The sequence below is a fragment of the Helicoverpa zea genome, chromosome 8, assembly GCF_022581195.2.
Source record: "Helicoverpa zea isolate HzStark_Cry1AcR chromosome 8, ilHelZeax1.1, whole genome shotgun sequence".
Taxonomy (NCBI): Eukaryota; Metazoa; Arthropoda; class Insecta; order Lepidoptera; family Noctuidae; genus Helicoverpa; species Helicoverpa zea.
Window position 1 is genome coordinate 9,078,329 of NC_061459.1, and position 22,293 is coordinate 9,100,621.

Genomic DNA, 22,293 nt, shown 5'->3' on the forward strand with positions numbered 1-22,293 from the left:
GACTTAATCACGCGTTTCGGATGCCACCATTCGTTATGTCCCTTATTTGTATATTTGTGTTGCGTAAATACTTACACAATGTTTATTTCTATAAATATGCTTTTATATAAATAATCAAACAGGAAAATATTAAAACCAATGTCGATGGCAATCAAATAAGTAAAACTATAGTTAAGTATGTTCAATTCCATGAATCTCTCGATAAATGTCGTGAAATTGAAATTCCGATCATTGCTCCTCAGCGTGGGAAAATCTCCACACGCCAAAAGCAACCATCATATTGTTTCTTAACCAAGATTGATAGCGGAAGCTCTATATCTCATTTCTTATTGCTCTTATCTGTCATTTCCGACAAAATTATTGAAAACATATCATATTCATGGAATCGATTTAATCCGGCTTATTTTTCTTTCTTTAATTTATAAGATTGATGCGTTTATAATTATGAGTTACGTGTGAAACGAACGGATATCTGTTTTAAGATTAATTTAATTCGCTACTAATAGTTCGGTCAGCCATCAATCATGCCAATTTAAGTAGGAAACGAATGGACATATCCTTACTAGAAAAAATATCGGCAAGTGTCGTGGGTGTTGCGGTAGAATCGTTATAAACACATTTCGTAGACGCGCGAAGTAAAGGCGGAGTCGGGGGCGAAAGAATTCGCATCGAACAATCAGGAATCGGATGTGCTTAATGAATGAGATTAATGACCTTTACTACCTGTACCTACTACTCGATAATGATACGTACGTCCACGATAAGTGGGTGCCTCGTTCCGCAAATATTACCCGGGCCCTTGATGAGTGCATGTTTGTTAATTCAATTCGTGTTCAGAAGCTTTTAACTCGAACTTAAAGTACAATACTTTATATTCATAGAAAAAATGCTAATCAAATTGGTTTTCAAAGATCGAAATTAAACGACTTTATCGACCCAATCAATACGCGTCATTGTCTTAAATTGAAGGTGTATTCAATTGAGTCAGCGATCATCTGCAAGCTGAATCTTTGGGTGACAGATTTGGGAGTCGTATTAATCAAAATCGCTAATCAATCGCTAATTACAGATCAACGACCCGCTGTAGGCACCACAAGTCGCTCCTGCGTCCTAATTGCTGGACGTTTTAAAGCCTATACGGCGTACGTAGAGGCTTTATCTCAATAATTAAAGGCTTATCGTCGAGTCAGAAACGCCGTCAGAACTTTATCGTACCGTGTCCACCCAACGTTATCTTCATTACGACTCTGCACCGCAACTTTAATTCACGTGTCCATTAATTTTAAAAGCTGCCGCGTGCATTTGTTAAACCAATGATTATCTTTACAGTAATACGGTCCTAAGTTTCCCATGGCGCTATAAATCATTGCAAATCAAATGATGTCGAACTGCACTGGATAATCCAGGTTACGTTGAAATGGCAGCTTTAAGACTTGGAGCATCTAATTGCTGGTTCTCGTTACAACCTAGTAGTTGGAGCTATGGCGATAATTAATCCTTTGTGTTTTATGATTTTTCATTGAATTGTGGCACTTTTAAGTAACAGTTTTGGTATGTTGTGTGGGCATTTCAAATATCACAGCGTCTTCAAGAAATAAGGGTCAAAATTAGATAAGAAAATATATCTATAATTACTTAAAGATTAAGAAGATAACGTTCGTTGATATAATGACAGAAATATTTATTTAGTAAGAATGCCTTTTATAACAGTTCATCGCATTAATTAATGCCACGATATTCTGAAATACACGCAGATGTTCGAACAAAAAGTATGTAAGTAAATAAATAAGATTAACACATATGTATGTAAGCAAGGATATAGCAAGTATTAATGTATCACTTAAACTTTTTTCATACAAGTTTCGTCGGCTTCGCTTGATCTATATAAATGTAGTAACAGTGACAGATTGCTATCGCCCCAAGCATTAAGTTACTAGTAGATTCCTCTGAGGAATCCTATAACTTGAGTCGGAGATATACCTGTGATACACTAAATATTTTCATTCCAACAATTATTTAAAACGAGGGGTAATAACTAGATAGTAATCAGTACGTTTAAAAAGACGAACAACTTCACGTTATCGCGAATCTTCCTTGGAAATAAAAATTTTATATCGTCAGTTTGTCTTATTTCAACGTCAGTGTTAATCTACGAGGTTTTCAGATTTGATTTAATATTATTTGATTAGCAATATTATCTGCGTACGTCTATTCGTATGAGTGAGAACAGGCGACGATTAGACGCGCTAGTTGACGGCTCACAAAGGCCGCGATATCGGCTTCCACACCCCATAGCGAAGCCTGCGCCGAGCCACACTAATTACAATATTAATTACACCACGTTACTATCTCGCAGAAGTAATCGTTTTAATTATTAATAATAGCGAGTAACAACAGAATTCTGTCTTGATTCAGCGCGGACGCACCGGTCGTGTTATTAAGCCCTATTTTTTTAAATCTATATTAAGGTCTTGACCGTTTGTACGTACGAAAGGCACCTCTATTAATAAACGTTTATAACTATCATTTACCATTGTACGGAGGTTTGAGCGTAACTGGTGGACGAGTTTATGGCCACTTGGAATACTTTGGCTCGTGGAATGGAGAATACGGATAAACGCTTTAGGACGCTTTATTTTAATCATGGTTTCTGATTTTACGGTGGACATAATTAAAGTATTTTGAACACATAATTCGAAGTACAAATAGTTGTAGAATATTCGAAGGTTAAGTGTATAAGCATCAGTTAAAATCAACAAGAAATAAATAATTGTAGCTTCCATGAGACTTTTAATAGAGTTCAGAATCAAAGCCTTACACTTAAACGTCCAAAACTGAGAGGAGGATCACCTTCCTTACTTCCTGTTGCGAACTCGCACATTTATTCCATCCATATAACCTGAACAAGCAAGCTGTCAGCTCAACACGCGGCTTTTGTTATAATTGAATTTTGTTAACAGCATAGTTATACGGTTTTATTGCAAGAAAATTAATTTTTATGAAGAAAAAACCATTTGTGTTACCATTGTGCATTTTCATTACCCCTAATTTTGGACGGGTTTATTGTTAATAAAACAAAGGGAACAACTATTGAAATAATAATTAGGGACGCATTTAGTGTGGAACAGTCAGACTCCCGTGCCACGGAGATTTTATGGATATTTCAATGTCAAAATTAGTTCTGTCGCTGTTCACAGACACTTAAGGGACCCAAAGAGCTATATGGGTTGCTGGTATTATTAAAATATTTTTATTTTTATTTTGAAAAATGGTTTTTATATTTATGACAATAATTATTACAATTAATTACAATTAAATATTTTATAACAATATTTCAATCTATTTCTGTACGTTAATTATATTGATAAACACGCTCTTATGCATATTATAATTAAGAATAGACTAAGGATGAGCCGTGTTTAAAATAATTAAGTTTTAAATACCAATCAGTGAATTGAATTCTGATTTATATCCAACATAAATCATGCGAGATTATGAAGATCTAACGTTTGTCTAAGACGTGGGTAAGAGTAATAATATACTGTGGACGAGATTACCAAAACTGAATCATTGAAGCTGACGAGCATACTTTCAGTACATTTGTGGAATATTTTAACGAGTTTTTACATTCAACACAATAACTGCAATCCATAAAATTACACTTTATCTACAGCGTTCAATTGATTCAATAAAAAATAAAATATAAAAATTGTCTCTCGCGACTGTTTTGATCGTGTGCGCATACTCGGCCCACCCTTAATTGCTTGTCAACAAATTCTTGAATGGACAGCTCCACTGGACACACAAGATTCCTCTTTTTACCCACCCGAAATACTCGATAAACAAGTCATCAACACTGGAACCTTTTCCAATGAACGCAATCCGTGAACAAAACGAAAACTACTCGATTCCCGAACTTTTCTTATTCCGACACAGTTGCAACGTTATTAGCGTAATAACGTTATACTTTCGTATCAATTATATTTTAAAAAATTCAACATCCGAACCAGTATTCTGTGAGCATCTCGGTGCATCGACCTCATTTCATTGAACTAATTTTTTGGTGTGCTTCCGCATTCATGTAATGCGATACGCGAACATATTTCAGCAAATTTATTAACAGACAGATTTACTAAACCACATCGACCTTGGTAACTAGTCTTTGAGGTAAAATCGGTGTATTTCCCATAAAACAAGTCCTGAGCAACAAAAATAAAATAGCACCTCTACATATTCGTGATTAAAAAACAAATACCTATGCAGATCTGCAAGAGACCGCGGTCTGCGCCGTTTCACTAGTTCTTAATTAAACAACCAAGCCGAGTACTGTCGCTTCGCTTATTAAGAAATAAATGAAATACACGCCTTATTCCAAACGAATGGAAAAATAAGAATGAACAGATTAATTCAGCATTTGTTTCGAAAACGAGAATTCTCGGGTGTTAAAACGAGAGTAGATAGGTATTTTAATTAATTTATGGATTGAGAAGAATAAAGTTTATTTTGAAGAGATAGGCGTCAGTGGGTTTTGTTTTTGTTTTTATTTAGGGAATAATCGTAAGTGGTAGTCGCGGGCGGTAGAACCAGTCTGCGCAGGAGTGCCACGCGCCACTCGCCGCCACTCCGCGCCGACGACGCACGCCTCGCTTTACATACACGATGCCTTCAACCTGTCGCATATGCCTTGTCCTTGCTAATATATGCGTATGTTTCTGTGTCGGTTTGTTTGTCAGCATTTCATGCGTTGTCCAAAGTGCTGATGAACTTGATAAGTCTTATTAAACTGAATTTAAGTTGCCTGTGAATCCCGAAAACCATATAGAAAATTCGGGAATCTAATTACAATAACTCAGTATAACTTAACAGTTTTACTATTGAAACCTCAGATTTTGAAATAAAACTACCCACCCATAATTACATAAAGGGATTCAATTATTATTTTTACTAATTAGACACCTCAACTAGCTCATAAGTTATCCACAATTACCTGAGCACCTATAGCAAATGAGATTTTAATATATCCTAATTGGATATTATCCCAATGTAAATTACCAATAATACTCTATACAAAACCAATTTAGCATGTCATTTAATAAAGAAGATTCAACTCTAACCAAATATAGGGCTATTTGTTCTATTCAATTAAAATTATCCAATCATCAATCACATTGACTTAAGGCTTCAAACGTAATGGCCGTTTCAGCTGCGCACACGCAAAGCAACTAAGGCTCTAACAGCACAATTAAAATTTCAAATTCCAATTTTGGTGTTGGTTCTTTTTGTTGGGCTGTGCAATTTCACGGCGGTTTTTGTCTTGGGGTAGACAGAAATAGATCATGGCATAGCTGAGACTGGACTAGGTGGAATCCGCTTGCGTCCTTCGATTATTCGCCATTGCCAGTTGGCACAATAACCACCACTCGATAACCACCGTCCAATTAAGTTCGGTAGCGCCTGTTAAAGGCTCACAAGACAAGTTTTTGTCACTGACCATGCGCAGACGCTTAATTGGCGGATACTCGTCATTAGGTATGTGCAATGCAACTTTGCGGTTAGAATTACTTTTTGCATTTTAATTTGTATTGTATTTGCTTATCCACTTATTTAAGTAGCTACTTGATCATATTTTTAGTAATAACACCTGATATTTATTATTAGCATGTCCATTTTGCTACTACAATTTAATTCCATTTATACATTGTATTGTAACATGATATCAAGGATTAACATTGTTGACAATATTTAAGAATATGAAAGTTAATTGTTCTGAACACAAGAACTCTTAAATACGTCGTCTATTAAACAATTAACATGAATGCTATTTATTAAATGCTCACATCAGGTTTAATTAACATGAGCTTGTTCATACAAAATTGTGGCTTGATCGATGTGGAAGCCCATCCAATTACTTCTCTTGTCGTTGAGATATTATTTACAGTCATCTTCTGTGTATTTATCACGAGATAACGATAAAATATTGCGTGTACAATCTAATATACATCTGCGGGAATTGTAATTACATCGATTAAGACCACGGTATTATTCAGACGAAAAAAGTAACAAAACCTGAACTTGTAATGAAACGATAAACTGATATTTTTCTTTATTGGTTGATTTTTTAAGCTTTCGATCTATATTACAATTTTCACTACTTGTATTGTCTTTGCTAGTCTTCTAATTCACAGTAGTTTCCAACTCTCACGGCTCCTGGTACGCATCCTGCAACTAGCATGCTTTGCAACACACGGGTTTCTTCAAGTCCATGACGGTCTTCAGTATCCATGCCATCACCAGCACCTTCAAATTCTGCAGAAGAATTCATGAATACTTTATCAATTAACAGTAACATGATAACTAACAGAATATACCACTTCATCTTCTACAGTAGAATTCACTCAATTGATTATGTACGTTGGCGTACAACTAATATTTCCTAGTGAGATATTGACATTTATATAGCGAATTATCTTCATTACCTTAGCTAATTGTAATTTAAATGATTTCTTTCGATGAATTAATTTAAAGTTACTAAAGGTGGCCCATTTGATGCACTCTTAAGTTTTAATCATCATTAGTTAAATATACCTATTACCTATAATTATCATAATATATTATCTACTAGCTGTTGCCCGCAACTTCGTCTGCGTGGGCAATATAATAGTCAAAATACTACTTATCCCGTAGGTGCATTCTTTCACGTGACAGTATAATTAGGATTAGCACTTAGCAGTCGCATAGATTCACTGATCAAGGTTGTGTTGTGGATGTGACCATTTATCTAAACAAAAGAAGTAAAGTTTGTGACGTTGTGAATATCTCTGGATCTAGTCAGCCAATTTGGAAAATTATTACGTATGGTGCGTAAGTAATTTTCACAGGAAACAGCTATAATATGTCTATATGCTTTGAGTCTGACAAAGCTGTCATTTGTATATTTTCTGCAGCTGCTGCGACTAATCAGAAGCCAGAAAGTCTGTCAGTCTTACCATGGATATCATCTTGTGTAGTTGACTGGATTGAAGATAGGTAGATAGGTAGTCGCTCCAAGCAAAATATTGGTACTCAAACAGATTCGGTGACTGGAAGCCAACACCAACATAGTTGGGGAATAGCTGGATGGATGATAAAATGAGTCATCATCATCAGCAGGTGCATAGGGTAGGATAGTTTCACTTACTCACTATGGTAAGGCTGACCCCACATCAGGCGTGCGCGATCCTCGGGCGTGTGAGTAGCGCGGGAGTCGCGAGCGCGCTGCGTGAACGTCTCGTTTTGCTGCCCTGCGGCATGTGTGAAGAGTGCAAGCGACGCGCTCGCGGCGAGCACGCGGCGCTCGAGTTGCGTTCTGACCCCTTCGCCCGCTATCCCCGCCGCCCGCTAAACGCCTTAGCAGTTAAACGTCAAGGAGAGCGGCGCGAGCGCGCTGCAAATGCCGCAGAGCAACAAAACGCGACGCTCACGCAACGCGCTCGCGACGCACGCGCGGCGCCCGCGCTACTCACACGCCCGAGGATCGCGCACGCCTAATGTGGTGGCCTAAGCCGGGACTCCACCGAAATGTTTGCATTAGTTCACGAATAGGCAAAATGTACGTATCTGTGAGAGTCCACTTCATGTGTTCGTACTTGAAACCTGCAGTTTTGCCAAGATTTTCAGAATGTACGCTCGCAATTTGTCATTTCTTGGTGGAGCCAGCAAATCAAAAGAAACATAAGTGTTGTATACTGTGCGTCACTACCGCACACCGGGAAAATTTCGCTCTTGCGGAGGACGTTTATATACCATATTTTGTGTCACACGTAAACAGGACGACAGTAAGTATCCACCTAAACACTTTCAAAGATCTGATGAACGAATAAATCAGACCTGACTTGGTCACCTGGGGCCAATCAGAGCTCTATGAAGCGATAATACGCTTTGGCTCCTACTGTTATTGTGGTTTCTGAAAATTTATTCACCTCATTCAACGATGAATGTAATTCTGATGGTACTATGAAGAACACTTGCTTAGCGCAGAAGCTGACGTTGGCAGGTCAACTCTTTTGACTTCTCGAATAGGATACCATTGGTTTTTGTGCAATGCACACCTGCAATGCATTCTGGATTAGGATAGGATATAGGTGGATAGGATTTGCAACAGAGAACAATTCTGTCTTTGTGATTAAATGACATCAAACGTAGTTTTATATAAAAGGTGTTTTTTTAGACTTGGCTCGGCTCTTACTGAGACTGTTCGTAATCGTGAACAGTGTATTTGCGATCAGAAGTTGAAAGTAAGCATGTCTCTGGTATGCGGCGCGTAATTTGTACGTTTTCAGACGCATAAAGCATTTTACGTGTGTATGGTATTAAATAGAGAAAGCTCCCATTTCTTATCTGCTCTTTGTATCTGGGCTTCTACCTCACGCTTAGCAGCGCTTGCGAGAGATAGATCCTCATTTCTTCTAGGATTAAGTTTACATATTTTGCATCAGAAAAAATAATTAAGGTCTACTTAATACTACTCACTCAAAGTTATTTGTTTTAAGGCTACCACATTAGTGGAAGATAAGCTAAACTATGTTTATGAAAAAATCCTGATATGAACTCCATCTGTAACTTTAAATGATAATTAATTGTTCCACTAAAGTCATCATTTTTGACATAATGTTCAAAAAATAATTAAGATGGCACCGTTTTAAATTTGGCTGAGAACTATTAATTTTCTTTTCATCAAGGTAATAATTATAGTTGGATTTTGATGTGGCACGGCAAACTGACAAACACTATTGAAATGTCTATCGAAAAATTACACTACGTGTTAAAATATGGTGAATTACGGAAAATACACAACTCCATCTGTTGAAATAATAATCCTCTATAAAGAATGTATGGTAATATTGTCATTTACCACCTCGCCCCTTTTGACAAATTTGATGTATTTTATTTACCACAGATGGAGCTACTTTAACCTTGGCTAAACAAAATTTTAATTTTTTTTTTCTTCCGAAGTTACTTATAAAGGTGTGATTTTCTGTGTAAAGATTAATAATAGGCCGATCAACTAATATAAGTACAACATTCAAATGTACAGTTTTGACAAATAGACTGCGTGTCGTAATATTTTACATCTTGAATTCACAAAATTAATCATATCTTTTGATAGAGTGAATCGATTTCGATGAAACAAAAACTAAGTAATACCCCAAGTTACGTAGAATTTTTGTATATAAGCATTGTCTGCATTTAATTCGTAGATTTTACGTGAATCCCGAACAAACAAACAGATAAACAGACAAACAGACAAACAGACAAACAGACAAACAGACAAAAATGACAAAAATGATGGAAATGGGTTCTGTTAGTTATCCTTTAAAATGCTGGCTATTTTTTTTGTCAATTTCTTCAATGTACAAAAATTACTTTTCTGCAGATTTATTATATGTATAGATTTGAACTTACATAACTTTCTAGACATTTTTTGCATTTATAAAAACGAATTAAAAATATTACTAATAATAGCATACTATATGAGTTAATATACCTAATGGAATTTTAACATTTGATATATAACGAAGAGAATTGGCTTCTGATACTCTATTTGTACAACTAAATAGATAGAAAGATTATTAAAAAGAAATCTAAACTTGCTGGCTTAATTGAACCAGAAATTAAAATATAAAAGCTTCTAAGAAACTCGTCTCTAAGCCTTTAGTGGCCATAGAAATGCATAGTTACGTTAATTAAACGGCCGACCATGCACTTGCATGCACAATGACAAAGTAGCATAGCCCATAAGTGCATTCATCTTGGAGTATTAGACGTAACAGTTTGGACCGATAACGTTCAGGGTCCGCTTCTTAGCGCATTTCAAAGAAAAGCAAACGTGAACGCGTGCGTTTGTCGCCGCCACGAGCATTAGCCTGTAATGGATATGATCGAAAACCTGCTGCGGTTACATATTATGTCCATAGCTCCCCGAACTGGTCCCAATATCGCTTATTATGTATCGCCTTTGTGTTAATCATATCTTTCGCTCAGTATGGCAACCGTGGCGACTACCGGTCGTTGGTCTATTAATAAAGGGCAGGCTTCCAGCGGACGGAATGCTCGCAACCTGCTATTGTAGTCTAGTGGTTGAGGGATTTGTCTTTTTAATCGCGCTGCCTCTCTACTGCCCGGAGCCTATTATTAGGGTTAATTGGAATTATTAAAGTTTTTTTTCACAGCAACTAGAAGTTTTAGCAGATAGTAGTGATGCATGCGAGATAGCTTTGAGTGAGGCGAGCTTTCAGATTAATGTATGGTTAGAGTACATGTTATGGAAATTTTAATAGAGCGCGCTTGGGGAGGCGTATGATCGTGACCGTACGATTTCTTTCACTCGCTTCTTTTTGCATACGAATTAGTAATCTTCTAAATGTGATATAGTTACATTACGCATGACCGTGTACAGCATGACGATATTTATAACTGTTTTTTTCTAGAAGCTGGTTACGCGGTACTTACGATGGTTCAAATTTCTTCACGTAGTTGCGCTTGTTAACTACAAAATTATACTTGATGTTAAAGCTCGCCGTATGTTTTTTCGATGAGTCGATTTTCACTTATTACTGCAGTTGGAAGGGTGCGCTGCGTATTGAGTGTGGCGTGTCATTTGCATGATTGTCGTTAATTAACTCATAAGGACCGTGACGGTGGACCAGCGTATAAACTTACGGGAGTATTTATCATCAAATTGCCGGGCTATCTCAAGCCACGGTACAATTACGGCCAGTTTAAAATGATTCGATGTCGCCAATCGCATGCGGCATGTAGGTATACCTAAATAAATTTATATTGTTATTACATTTTTTTGATATGGAGTATAACACATTACGTTCTTTTAACTTATCAAATTATTGAGAAAATTGCTAACTTTATAACGACATTATAAAAGGGTGATCATCCTGTTTGTCGATTAAATGGCTTATAAATTGATCCATTAGCTAAATAACACAGACATTAAAAAAGACTTGAAAAATGTAATGAAGTTTCGGAAAGAATCCCATGCACTTTCTAATCATGTTCATGTTGCAATCAATTTGTACGTTATTATACCATCGGACTTATCTTTGAAGTCAATTAACAATAGGAACAATACAAACCGAAGCTCCTAACAAATCAATCGAAACATCTGAACGGATTACAATTAAACACGGAACATTAGATATAATGAATGCGGCCTCAGGCGATGGCGTGCTTGTTACCTATCTGTTAAATCTAAGAAACTCTTTATCATTAACGCAGTATAAATATTTATTTATCGATGGACGATCCGAAAGTTAATTCAGAAGCGAGTTAGTTAAAGAGCCTGTACACTGATGCTAATGGGCACAGTAGCTTGAGTAAGCACTGAAACTGAACGGTACCTTATTGTGTTGGGATAAATTTTCTAATAAGAAACCAAAAAATTATAATACGTAGGTACCGGCGAATTTGGGAATTTTCATGACATAGGCATCTCATGTTCCACATGGTAGATTAGTCTTTTGTTTTATCAGCAATGCAAGGAACAATTAGAACAGATAAAGCGACACAAGGCATCAGCACCTAGTCCGGAAAAACTATCCCTGTAATACACATTGATAGCTTTTACTACTACTACTAACTAAGTACTACTTACGTCTAAGAAAATGATTTCACCTAGTGTACAGTCGCCCTAACTTCCACGAGAACACAAAATTCGACACTTCATTAAGGCGAGGCGATGCGGTGCGCCCGCGGCGATGCCCACTAGCGCCACTAAAACAAACAACTCTATTAATTCCTACCACGCCGCGGAATCCGCTAGGAAATTATATCGAGACCAATATCAATCATCCGATGTGTCCAAAGCGATAATCGATATACAAATTCAAATATTCAAATCGAGAACTAACATTGTATGTACCGATTAACAACTCAATTAAAATGAATTATTATGTGACGTTCGAAATAGAAATTTAATAAGCCTACTTTAAAAGGAGTTGTGATTGAATTTTCCTTTGATTGAAAAATTATACAAAGGAACACATCAAGAGAGATCAGTAGTTTTGATACCCACTTAAATTCTAATCAGCAAGCGATGAAATATTATATTAATATTAACATCATACCCTCAACGAAAACTAGTCCCTATTAAGATATTCCGTGTAGATCCCATTTACTTACTACGTGATGTTAGAACGATGAGCGATAGCTATAGTGCACTATACAAGGTTATAATAATACCTACCCATACATATTTTCAAAAATATTTGAATTACAACCGTGGACTGGAATGTGGTCATCTTTTTAAGGAAAGAAATATAACTCTCACAGCATATTCGACACATTAAACCCACCGCCATTAATGTGATCGATATTTTATGATCTACTTAGCACAAATCCGATTGTTGGAACTTCACTGTCGGTACCTCTGTACACAAGATAAGGACGGGAAAAATATGTTGCGAAAAGGATAATGTCTCCATTAAAATGTGTTTAACGTCGGATCGGCTTGAAGTAAGCCTGATCAATACACTTTCTATTGCTTTTAATATAATTTAGCTTTCCGATATTCCCATAGCCTTAACTTTACCCATATGAGCGCAACAATTTATGTGATCCACTTTTTAAAGAATAAGATTTTTTTACGTAACAATAAAATATTTACATACAAAAGAAACGTTGCCGCTGAATGATAAACGCATCATAAGTGCCCGAAGGCATCTCGTTCGGTCGATATCTGTTCGGAACAAATCACTGTTTTATCGTTACTCCCATCGTAAAAAATATTGATATCAACATAAAAAAGTGGTCCAAAAACAATAGAACGGATGGATTGAAAGGATTCCTGCGTCAGATAACAAGTCGGTAAAAAACGATATGTATTAATAATAGCTTTATAGTGACCATCTCCGAAACGCTGGTCATTCTTTGTTAATGGTGTCATTTTAAACTCTATCGTTGAAAGATAGTTTTGACACTTTCCTAATCCATGACACGATAATATTGCTATCTCCATACTTGGCTTTTTGTAAAATCTAATTGGACTGAAAGATTAGGCTATAGTTTTCCAACTGGATATAACTGATACCTATAAGTTTAACGTAGAGGTAATAAAACATCTCAAAAGTTGTACTTAGTCTGGTAATACAATTACAGACATGGCTTTGTTTGGTGTAGGTACAGATTGTCGTATGCACAAATAAAAAATCTGTTTCGAATTGATAACTATAGTATAATTTATTTGACACAAATTCGTAGCATTTTACCCGGATTTATCAAAAATAGTCGAGACGGTATCATCAAAAATATAAAATGTCAAAATTATGGGACATTCAAGCTTATTTTATTTCACGGTAATTACATTTTCTGGTAACAAAAACAATAAAAGTTAATAACCGCCAAATATTAATGGGCATAATTTATCCCCGACCTGCCTTAATTGAGTGAATGTTAATCGGTTGACCACGCGCTCAGCTATCAATAAACACATAATTTACTCGTCAATGACTTCATAGTAATATAATAACTAATTTGCTTGATTGGATTAAGACGTCAAAGCGTGCTCATGGATTCACGGTCGGCAGAAAAGATCTGGTTACTATCGATAAATCTGTAATCGATATTTTGTTTGATGATGAAAATGTTTAGTAGGTGGACAAGCGTATCGGCAGAAGCATAAAACTATACGGTGCATTCTTTTCATAACCTAAAAACAAAATTATATGGATGAGTTAATAACACCGTCATTTAAACAGTATTATAGGTACACGCAAATCTATAGGTACATATCTACTTGTCAAACGAACTAAAAACACGATTCCTACACATAATAATTACACAATTAAGATTAATCATTACAATAGAAGTGCTTATCTTATCCTACAATATCTTGCATATCGAATTACATTACCCTGATAACAAAAGATTCGATCATAATTATTAAAAAATATTTGATAGCAGAGCGTGGTTTCGATCCACGGACCTCTGGGTTATGGGCCCAGCACGCTTCCACTGCGCCACTCTGCTTGTGTCGAAGCTAGTCGAAAATGATCTCCTCTAACTATTAGCTGTTTACGTCTGTTTCATGCAAGGTTATTGAACTACATTTTACTATTGTATATGAAGCTAATTTCATCACATTATACTTTCTACAATCAGTTTTCGCTGAATTATGATAACGTTTTTGCTGACGCTATTCCTTATTTCGCAAAATATTAAATGAAATTCCATTGACAGTGACAACAATAACAAAAGAACAACAAAAACTCACGATGATGATTAGAACGTAGACAATCATAGCAATGAACAATTTGTATGCAATTTATGACATTATAATCTGCAATCAGCTGTGAAACACCATTCATTATAACTCGTTAAATATTTAAAACAGCATTAATTTGTTTCTGTCAATGACTTAATTAGTATCACTCTTCTATTCATATCATTTGATGGAAAATAGTCAGAGCTATGCAATTATATTGCAAGACCTTATAAAGGTAGGTATTAAATGCATTCGTTTTAATTGGTAATAGCTTTTGTATAAATCAAATAGTTATTAACGATTCATTCGTAATAAAACCAGCTGTTTCATAGCTCTAATTCTGATGTTATCTGAACGTATTAAAACGTGTTCTGTTTCTGTCATTTCCATAATTCTTTTATTTCGGCAAATCTTGCGAGCGTAAAGAACGTTATCGCAAAACCAGAGGCTTATCAGCAGTTCCCTTGTTCTGAGGCAGCAATAAATTGTTTAAATATGCCATAATTCTTTGCTTCCTAAGATGAAGTTCCGATAAGTGTTTATTAGAACACGGGTGGTACAAAACCTGTGCGATATCGACATAAAAACAGGTGAACAACAAAAAAATGCCGGCTTTTTTCCGTTTGCCAAATCTTAAAAAGTGTTCCGAATATCTTCGAGCTTGTTCGACCCTTATCTCTGTTTGTTTAGTAAATAATGAGCGGTCGCCAAGTTGTTAACAAGTTCTGAATTTGTGTTAAAACCAAAAGATTAGTTGAAAGCAAATATTAAAATGTCTCAAAGTTTAATTGAAGAAACCCGTAAGTGTTGTCTTAATAACAGCTGTAACAGTGCAGAGCGAAGTTTGCAACGTTATCTCGAGCCGCCCATTTCATAACATGATTCCTGTATTAAAAAGTAAAGTGGTCAGATATTGTTGGTATTTGCATAAAGAATTGGCGGTTGGGCGTCGCGGCGTGTGTGGCATCCCTCTGTCCCCGCTATATGTCAGCGCTCAAGCAAATTAAGGTTTCAGGAACACGAGCCCCGAGCCACAAGCATTCTACCGCAATGTGTAAATACAAGTGGTAGTTAAGTTCAGAATTCGTCATTTATGCTGTCAGATCTGAAGTTTTGAAAAAGGGCCTTCTTCTAAACTTGACGGCGAAACTCAAATTAAGAAGTTTAAGATAACAGAATCGTACGAAGCGGTTTTTTCCCTTCAATGTCAATTAAGTGGATTTTATTTCACCGATCGAAATGAAGTTTCAGTAATATATCGTGACACTTTTGAATAAATGACATAATAAAGATGTGAATGAATTACGATATCGATATCGAGTGTAGTAAATTAACGATGCAGATCGACGCATCCCAAAGATATTTATGAGATAAATTTGTCTCCCGCTTGCGCAGTGTCTCATTACTGCTGCCGACAAAGCTCCGGCTGGCCAGCATTTGTCACACGAACAGTTGCAAATAGCGAAACCCTTTATAATTTATAATTGTATAGGTCCTCCTGATTTTTGCTTGCTAATTAGGAATATAATATGTTTTGCACACATAAGGAATAACGAGCGAGAAAATTGCAAGACATGTGACAATAAATCAATGGAGAAAAAAATTGCAAATTTCGCTTTTTTCGATAACTACTTCGATGGTTCCAAGTATACCAGTAAAGTGGTGTGAGGAATCCGCTTATTAAGTGGTGTTGAGATGTCTATCAAGTTTGATGCAGCTGAGCGACGTGGCGGGGGAGGCTGCGCCGGCGCAGTGGCACGCGTTGTTTAACATTCAGTGCGCAGCCGCCGCGAACATCGACTGCCGATGGCTCGTGCTCGCTTCCGCACTAAAACTCATTAAAATGACGAGCTTCGAGGTTTCTTACATTAAAAATTTAATTTTGAACACTTCGGCTCGTTGATTAATAAAAACAATAATTATTAGGTATCTGGTTGTGAGATGATAGCCAGAAAAACTGGTTACGAGAAATGTTGTCGTAATGCTCGCAAAGACTAAGAATTATTTGGAAAAAAGCAATGCTTATTGTTATTAATTTCGATATTAAAATGACAACAGTACCCAACATCTGTATAGGCTTTACTTCTAAGCATGTTCTAGAAGATCATCGTCCGTAAAATTGTTACTAAATAAATATACCAACTATATATTCCTTTCTAATTTTGGTATTGAATCATGCCATTTCGGGGTACAAGACATAAAAGTTCAGTGAGCACACCAGTAATTGGACTCTTGATTGAGACCTCAGTGCTGGTTTTGCAAACTGCTCTCCCGCAGGCTACGAACTTTTTGTCCAAGCTTCATAATTGATATTGAACAACGGGACACCCGCTGGTTCAATTTTCATTTAGTATTTTTTTCTTTTTTTATTCATTAGACTAATAAGGTCATGATACAAATCGTCAGGAGCGCGGCATTGTAAAATCAGCAAGACATTACGTCTTTCAGATATATCACCTTCTTCCCACAATGGGATCGAAAAACTATTACCGCCTAAGGTATGAATGTACGCAAACGTTCCCAACAGTATATTGAGGGCATTTAATGCGGATTCCCTAAGGAGTCTCCAGTAAATAAGGCTTGTTTACGAGTGCCGTGCTGCGGAGGCGGTATGCCATTGTAGCGGCCTTCGACGAGCACAGTTTATTGGCTAATTTTATTCAATTAAATTGTTCTCGTTGCGCGCCGACACCCTTGCCGGGCTCATTTTAACGCCTCGGAAATTATTGCAATAGATAACATAATACACGGCGTGCGTTCGACGGTAAGTGATTTAAAGACAGCTTCGGCACTTATGTTGCTGCAGCCACTAGTGCACGCTTGAATTTATTGTAACGGCTTGACATGCACCGCTACTCAAACTATAAACATAAACTAATACGATCTTATTGCTATCTCCAACTGTCTGCGATGACTCGATGTATGGGGTTAAAAATTATTATAATATGTTAATTCTGAGCAACATTACAAAGCGGGTGGTGGCTTCCAAACAGTGAACGCGCCGTCAGCCTCATGCTGTGAATCCACTAAGACGTCTCATCACAACATTGTCCAGGGGACAAAACTATTATATCTATCCTTTGTTGGAGAAAAAAGTTGATTTCACTAAACTCAGTTCGCGTCATGCTGACAACGCATTTTACAAATCGTTTATAACAGAATTTTATTTTAGCTGAGATGCGTATGCGCGCCGTTGATAAGTATCGTGGTTATGAATGTTGACATATATGAATAACGTAACTACAAAAGGGTTGTATTGTTGAAATGTTAGCAATATATGGGCGTGATATTAAACTTGTCGGCAGTTTTGACGCATCTCCAACCTCTTCGTCCCGTCTACCTATGCATTTGAACAAAGAAAAAAGTTATTTTTATTATCTATTCATCCACATAAATATTAGATCGTAAAAAAAACACAAACATTATATCGGAAACTAAAACAGCAAGCAAAAAAACCATATTGGCGACAAGTGTTCGAGCTTCCTCATCATAAAACACGTCAATGTCAGGTCGAAGTGTCCACATCTACAAACAATGCGATACCGTCTACTCATAAATCGTAACAAAAACAAATAAAATTATTTTTAATAGGCTCGTGAGAACTGTCGCCCACCACCCACTGCGACAGGTTCGTTAAATATTTTAATTGCGCCGCTAAAAAGATCCCAAAATTTTATTTGCCCCAAAACCTGAACAGCATAAAGGACAATATAATTTTCATGGGGTGTCGCACCCAACTACCGGTATGTATGTGTGCCTAAGTTGCAGTTACATACCAACACATACACTTTTATTATGTCACACTCACACATACATGTCTAGATCACACATATGTAGTAATGGAGCTAAAACCATTCGCGTGTTTCAATGGAACTCCGAAATGATTGCGCCGGCGCAGGGGGTTGGTAATGGAACATAATTTTGGAGTGCTGAAGTACTGATATTACTTTTAATGTTTGAGAGACCTTTAAAATTATTTCTAATTATTGAAAAAATTGGTCCGCCGTTTTTAAATATTAAGGTATGGTATTTAAAAAATGATTTAACTTACCCGCACGCCATGTTCAGTTTCAGTTCACCTCAATATCTCAATACATGCAGTTAATATTTCAACTTAGGTATTAACTAGTTTGGTAGGTACTACCAAGGATGAAATTTTTTTACAGCTGTTTTTCAGTACGTAGTATTGAACTCAACGACTGCTCTGTAGATAAAATATAATTAATCTTTTTTCTATCTAACCGATCTGTTTGTATGTGTGTGTGTACACCCACGCCAGCTGCGTGCCCTTTAGCTTTTGTGTAGTGGCACGCGCCACTATCCTAGTATGACCATTGTTGCATCTTCAGTACAACTGCACAGCATAGTGCTTAGTTATTTTGATTCCTAAGATTGCTGGCGTAGGGTCTACTTTACTGTGTGCTGGTGAAAGAAGTAGTGGGACTATAAACGGGATTTTTTGATCCGTTCATAGATAAAGGTTCAAAGGTTCATATCTATTAAGTTTAATGATATAAGTGTTGTCATCTGCTCAGCCTTTGCAGACTATTTCAAAGTCTACGTTTTGTCTTCCACATCTCAACTGAAATGTGTCCGTAACCTATTAAAATTAATAAATATCTGATCATCTAAACGCAGTTACTGTTACTGTTACAGCCTTTTTTTTTATCGTCCCACTGCTGGGCACAGGCCTCCTCTCACATGGAGAAGGATTGAGCATTAATCACCACGCTTGCTCAATGCGGGTTGGTGATTTCAGACTATAGTCCAGGTTTCCTCAAGATGTTTTCCTTCACCTTTTTATCAGCCATTGGTATCCAAGATATACTTAGAAAGTACATACAAACTTAGAAAAGTTGCATTGGTACTTGCCTGACCTGGAATCGAATCCACACCCACATACTCGAGAGGTTGGTTCTTTAACCACTAGGCAGTTACTAAGTGACAGATACTCCTTGAAACATTTTCGCCTTTCTTCTCATAACCTGTTAGAAGGATCTGCTAATGAAATAGCTTAACTAGATTTCAAAGGCACTAAGGTCTCAAGAATAGATACCTAAGTATCGTTATATAATAATTATAGGAGACACTAAGGTGCTTATTTTAATGAATACGATTTAACATAAAGCGATAGATACTAAGATTTAAAAGCCTTGAAAGAAATAACATTTTGCATTTCTGTTACTTCGTTGTGGCTGTAACAGGTGGCGACCCCTAACGAACACATTTCTACATAATGAAGCCAGAATTAATGCCAACCTGTAGGTTTTCCCTCTTTCTTAAGCTAAAAGGGGCATATATGATTCCTACTTATAGGTATCTGCAACGCTAAGTGAGGGCTTTGATAAATAATTAAACACATACTTTCTTAAAGTATTTACTACTAGCTTCCGCCAGCGGCTTCGCCCGCGTGGTATGTTGATAAAAAGTAGCCTATGTGTTAATCCAGGGTATCACCTATCTACATACCAAATTTCAATCAAATCGGTCCAGCCGTTTTTGCGTGATTGAGTAACAAACATACATCCATACATTCTCACAAACTTTCACATTTATAATATAAGTAGGACAAGTAGAATATAAGTAGGATTTAGATACAGATTCCGATATAATAATTATGGGTTTGTAAAATTTCCCACCAACACCCAACTTCGTTGTTTAAAAAGTTGTTTAAAAGTTATTTTTAGATTTTTCGGTGTTTTTTCAGTGCATGCATCTTTAGGCATGCACGTACACATTTTCAGCGCTAGTAGTGTGAACTGTTTTTGATAGGAGCACCAATTAGATTCCGGACTTCTGTGCTACATAGGACACATGCCACTTATAATATATTAGAAAGATATACTTTTACTCATATTTATCTCAACTAGAAAATACAAAGAAATTGAATACAGTGACGGATCGAAGATTAGATACATACAAGTTTAAAATTCGAAGCGCCTGATAGTTTTGTAAGGCAACGTATAGCAGCGCATTTACCTGAGATCAAATACTTGATAGGCGTAGTCATGTGTAGAACAAATAAATAGGAGCATTATATTTGGATTAAATAATATTTAAAAATAAATATGCCTTGCGGAGCTAAAATTAAATAAAAAAAGAAGGATTATTTTTAAAGAAGACGTTTGAAGCTCAGGAGCCACTATTAAATTTAGAACATTCGAGCAACGAAACATTAAACTGTCTATGGATTACTGAGGTAAAACGAGTGCTGCTCCTAATACTCGAAAGTGCATCCTGTAACTCAAGATGTCGCGTTTTTTCGCGGCAATCCGCTCAGTAAGACGAACTCCAAGGCTCACCATCTTGCGAACATGTGGGATCCGTAAGTGCGACTATGGTGCATACTGTCCTGGCTATATTTAGCGCGGCCATATGGTAATTGCTGGCAGGGGAAGGTGTATCGAATTGAAGATGCCATGATTCGAAGGAGGTTTGATCTGTCAAAACAACAGAACCCTTTTTAAAATTGGAATGCTTTATTTTTCTTGCGGTGATACATGTATGTTAGTGAGGATTAGGGTTTAGGGTAGGCTATAGTAATAAATTATCGCCAGTCTGTATATGTATTTATTGGTTGTAATGATCGCAGTTAAAACATTCAACTAGTCAACTATCAGGTCAAAAAGCTTTCAGAATCTTAAAAACAAAAGCTAGGCAGGGACGTCAAAAAAAAACAAATCCTATAAACCAAGTCTAGACCAAACAAACTCACAAAGATCAAAGAACCTAACCTGTGCATTCATACTCCAAAACAGCTGTGTTATGAATAGTTCCCAATACCCAGTTACCTTCTAATGCTATAACCTATCTCAATATAGGACACCTTGAATTAGCTAGGCTATTGAGGGCTTCCCCGATCCAGACGTACCTATTATTAGAAACAGAGAACGCGAATAAAAGGGGAACCTTCAACTTGAAAATTAAATAAGCTAAGGTCAGTATAACAAAGATGTCTGGAACCCTTAGACTGCATCTAGACGACTAGACCAGCCATTCAATAGACGTTGTTATTGCAAGGGGGAGTTGTAAGCATATCCGCTTCAAAATATTGGGTATGATTCTGTAGGATAACAATGAGACAAAGATGCCTTTGATACCAATATGAACCAGGTTTATATGAAAGTAAAAGTTTTTAGTTTATTTAGATTTGATCCGGAATGTGATTTAACAGGTTAGACAATTTAGCGTTCTTTTAATAGTCCCTTCAGTTACATTACCAAAATATGTAAGTTGAATATAAATAAATGAAGAGAAGGAGAGAACCTTAGCAGTGTTGCATTCGAACCTGATACTTACCAATTTTTTAAGACAAAGTTATCCAGACCAGTGTTGTCCTGAAGAGTTGGCGTACAAATATCAACAAGTGGTGTTGATTGTATGTCTTTATCGAAACAAAAGAATTTTACAGTGTGTACTTCACTTTGTCAGAAACCCTAGAAAGAAAGCGCTAGGTGCAAGTTTTCATTTTCAAGGCTTGTTGTATTAAAAAACCCGTCTGGTTCCCATTCCATGCATTTAAATATAACAAAATCTGAAGTAGGTACATTTAAAAAGTGTTCCAACAGTACGAGGTGCATTCATTGGAACCGTGGTCCAGACATAATACTCCTTTTATTCTCTTTGTTTAACACCACACGAGACGTTTGGACCTGCCCCTTCCTTCAAGACCTTAGAACTGCATTCGTTTTCAATGAACTCTTTGCCAACTTCTTACAATAAAACAACATTACTTTTGCGTCCACGAAATTATTCCCCCATTTTATTCCCTTCTCCATTCACACAGACTGTGATTAAGGTCCTCAGAATTGTCGTTTTGATAAGTTTGCAAAGGTACAAGATCAAGTTTTTTCTTTAAGTCGGTCTGTATGAGTCGGTCTCCTGATTTCAATGGTAAAACCGTTACATGCTGTGCATTAACATTTTGTTTGAAAATAAGAGTTATTATGGACTATTGAAGCAAGAAACGTGAAAGTGTTTTTGAAGAATATATGATTATAGATGATATGTTGATAGTTTGCTGAGTGCAAAAAGGTGTCTGT

The 22,293-nt window shown here is 36.5% G+C and overlaps 1 protein-coding gene and 1 non-coding gene across 2 annotated transcripts in view; one reads left to right on the forward strand and one right to left on the reverse strand.

Moving 5' to 3' along the window:
• Positions 1–22,293, forward strand: part of LOC124632231 (cytochrome P450 4g15-like) — an 80,225-nt gene that overhangs the window by 17,722 nt on the left and 40,210 nt on the right. The window lies entirely within an intron of this gene.
• Trnam-cau lies at positions 13,945–14,016 on the reverse strand. Its single transcript has one exon. It is a non-coding gene; the product is annotated as a tRNA-Met (tRNA).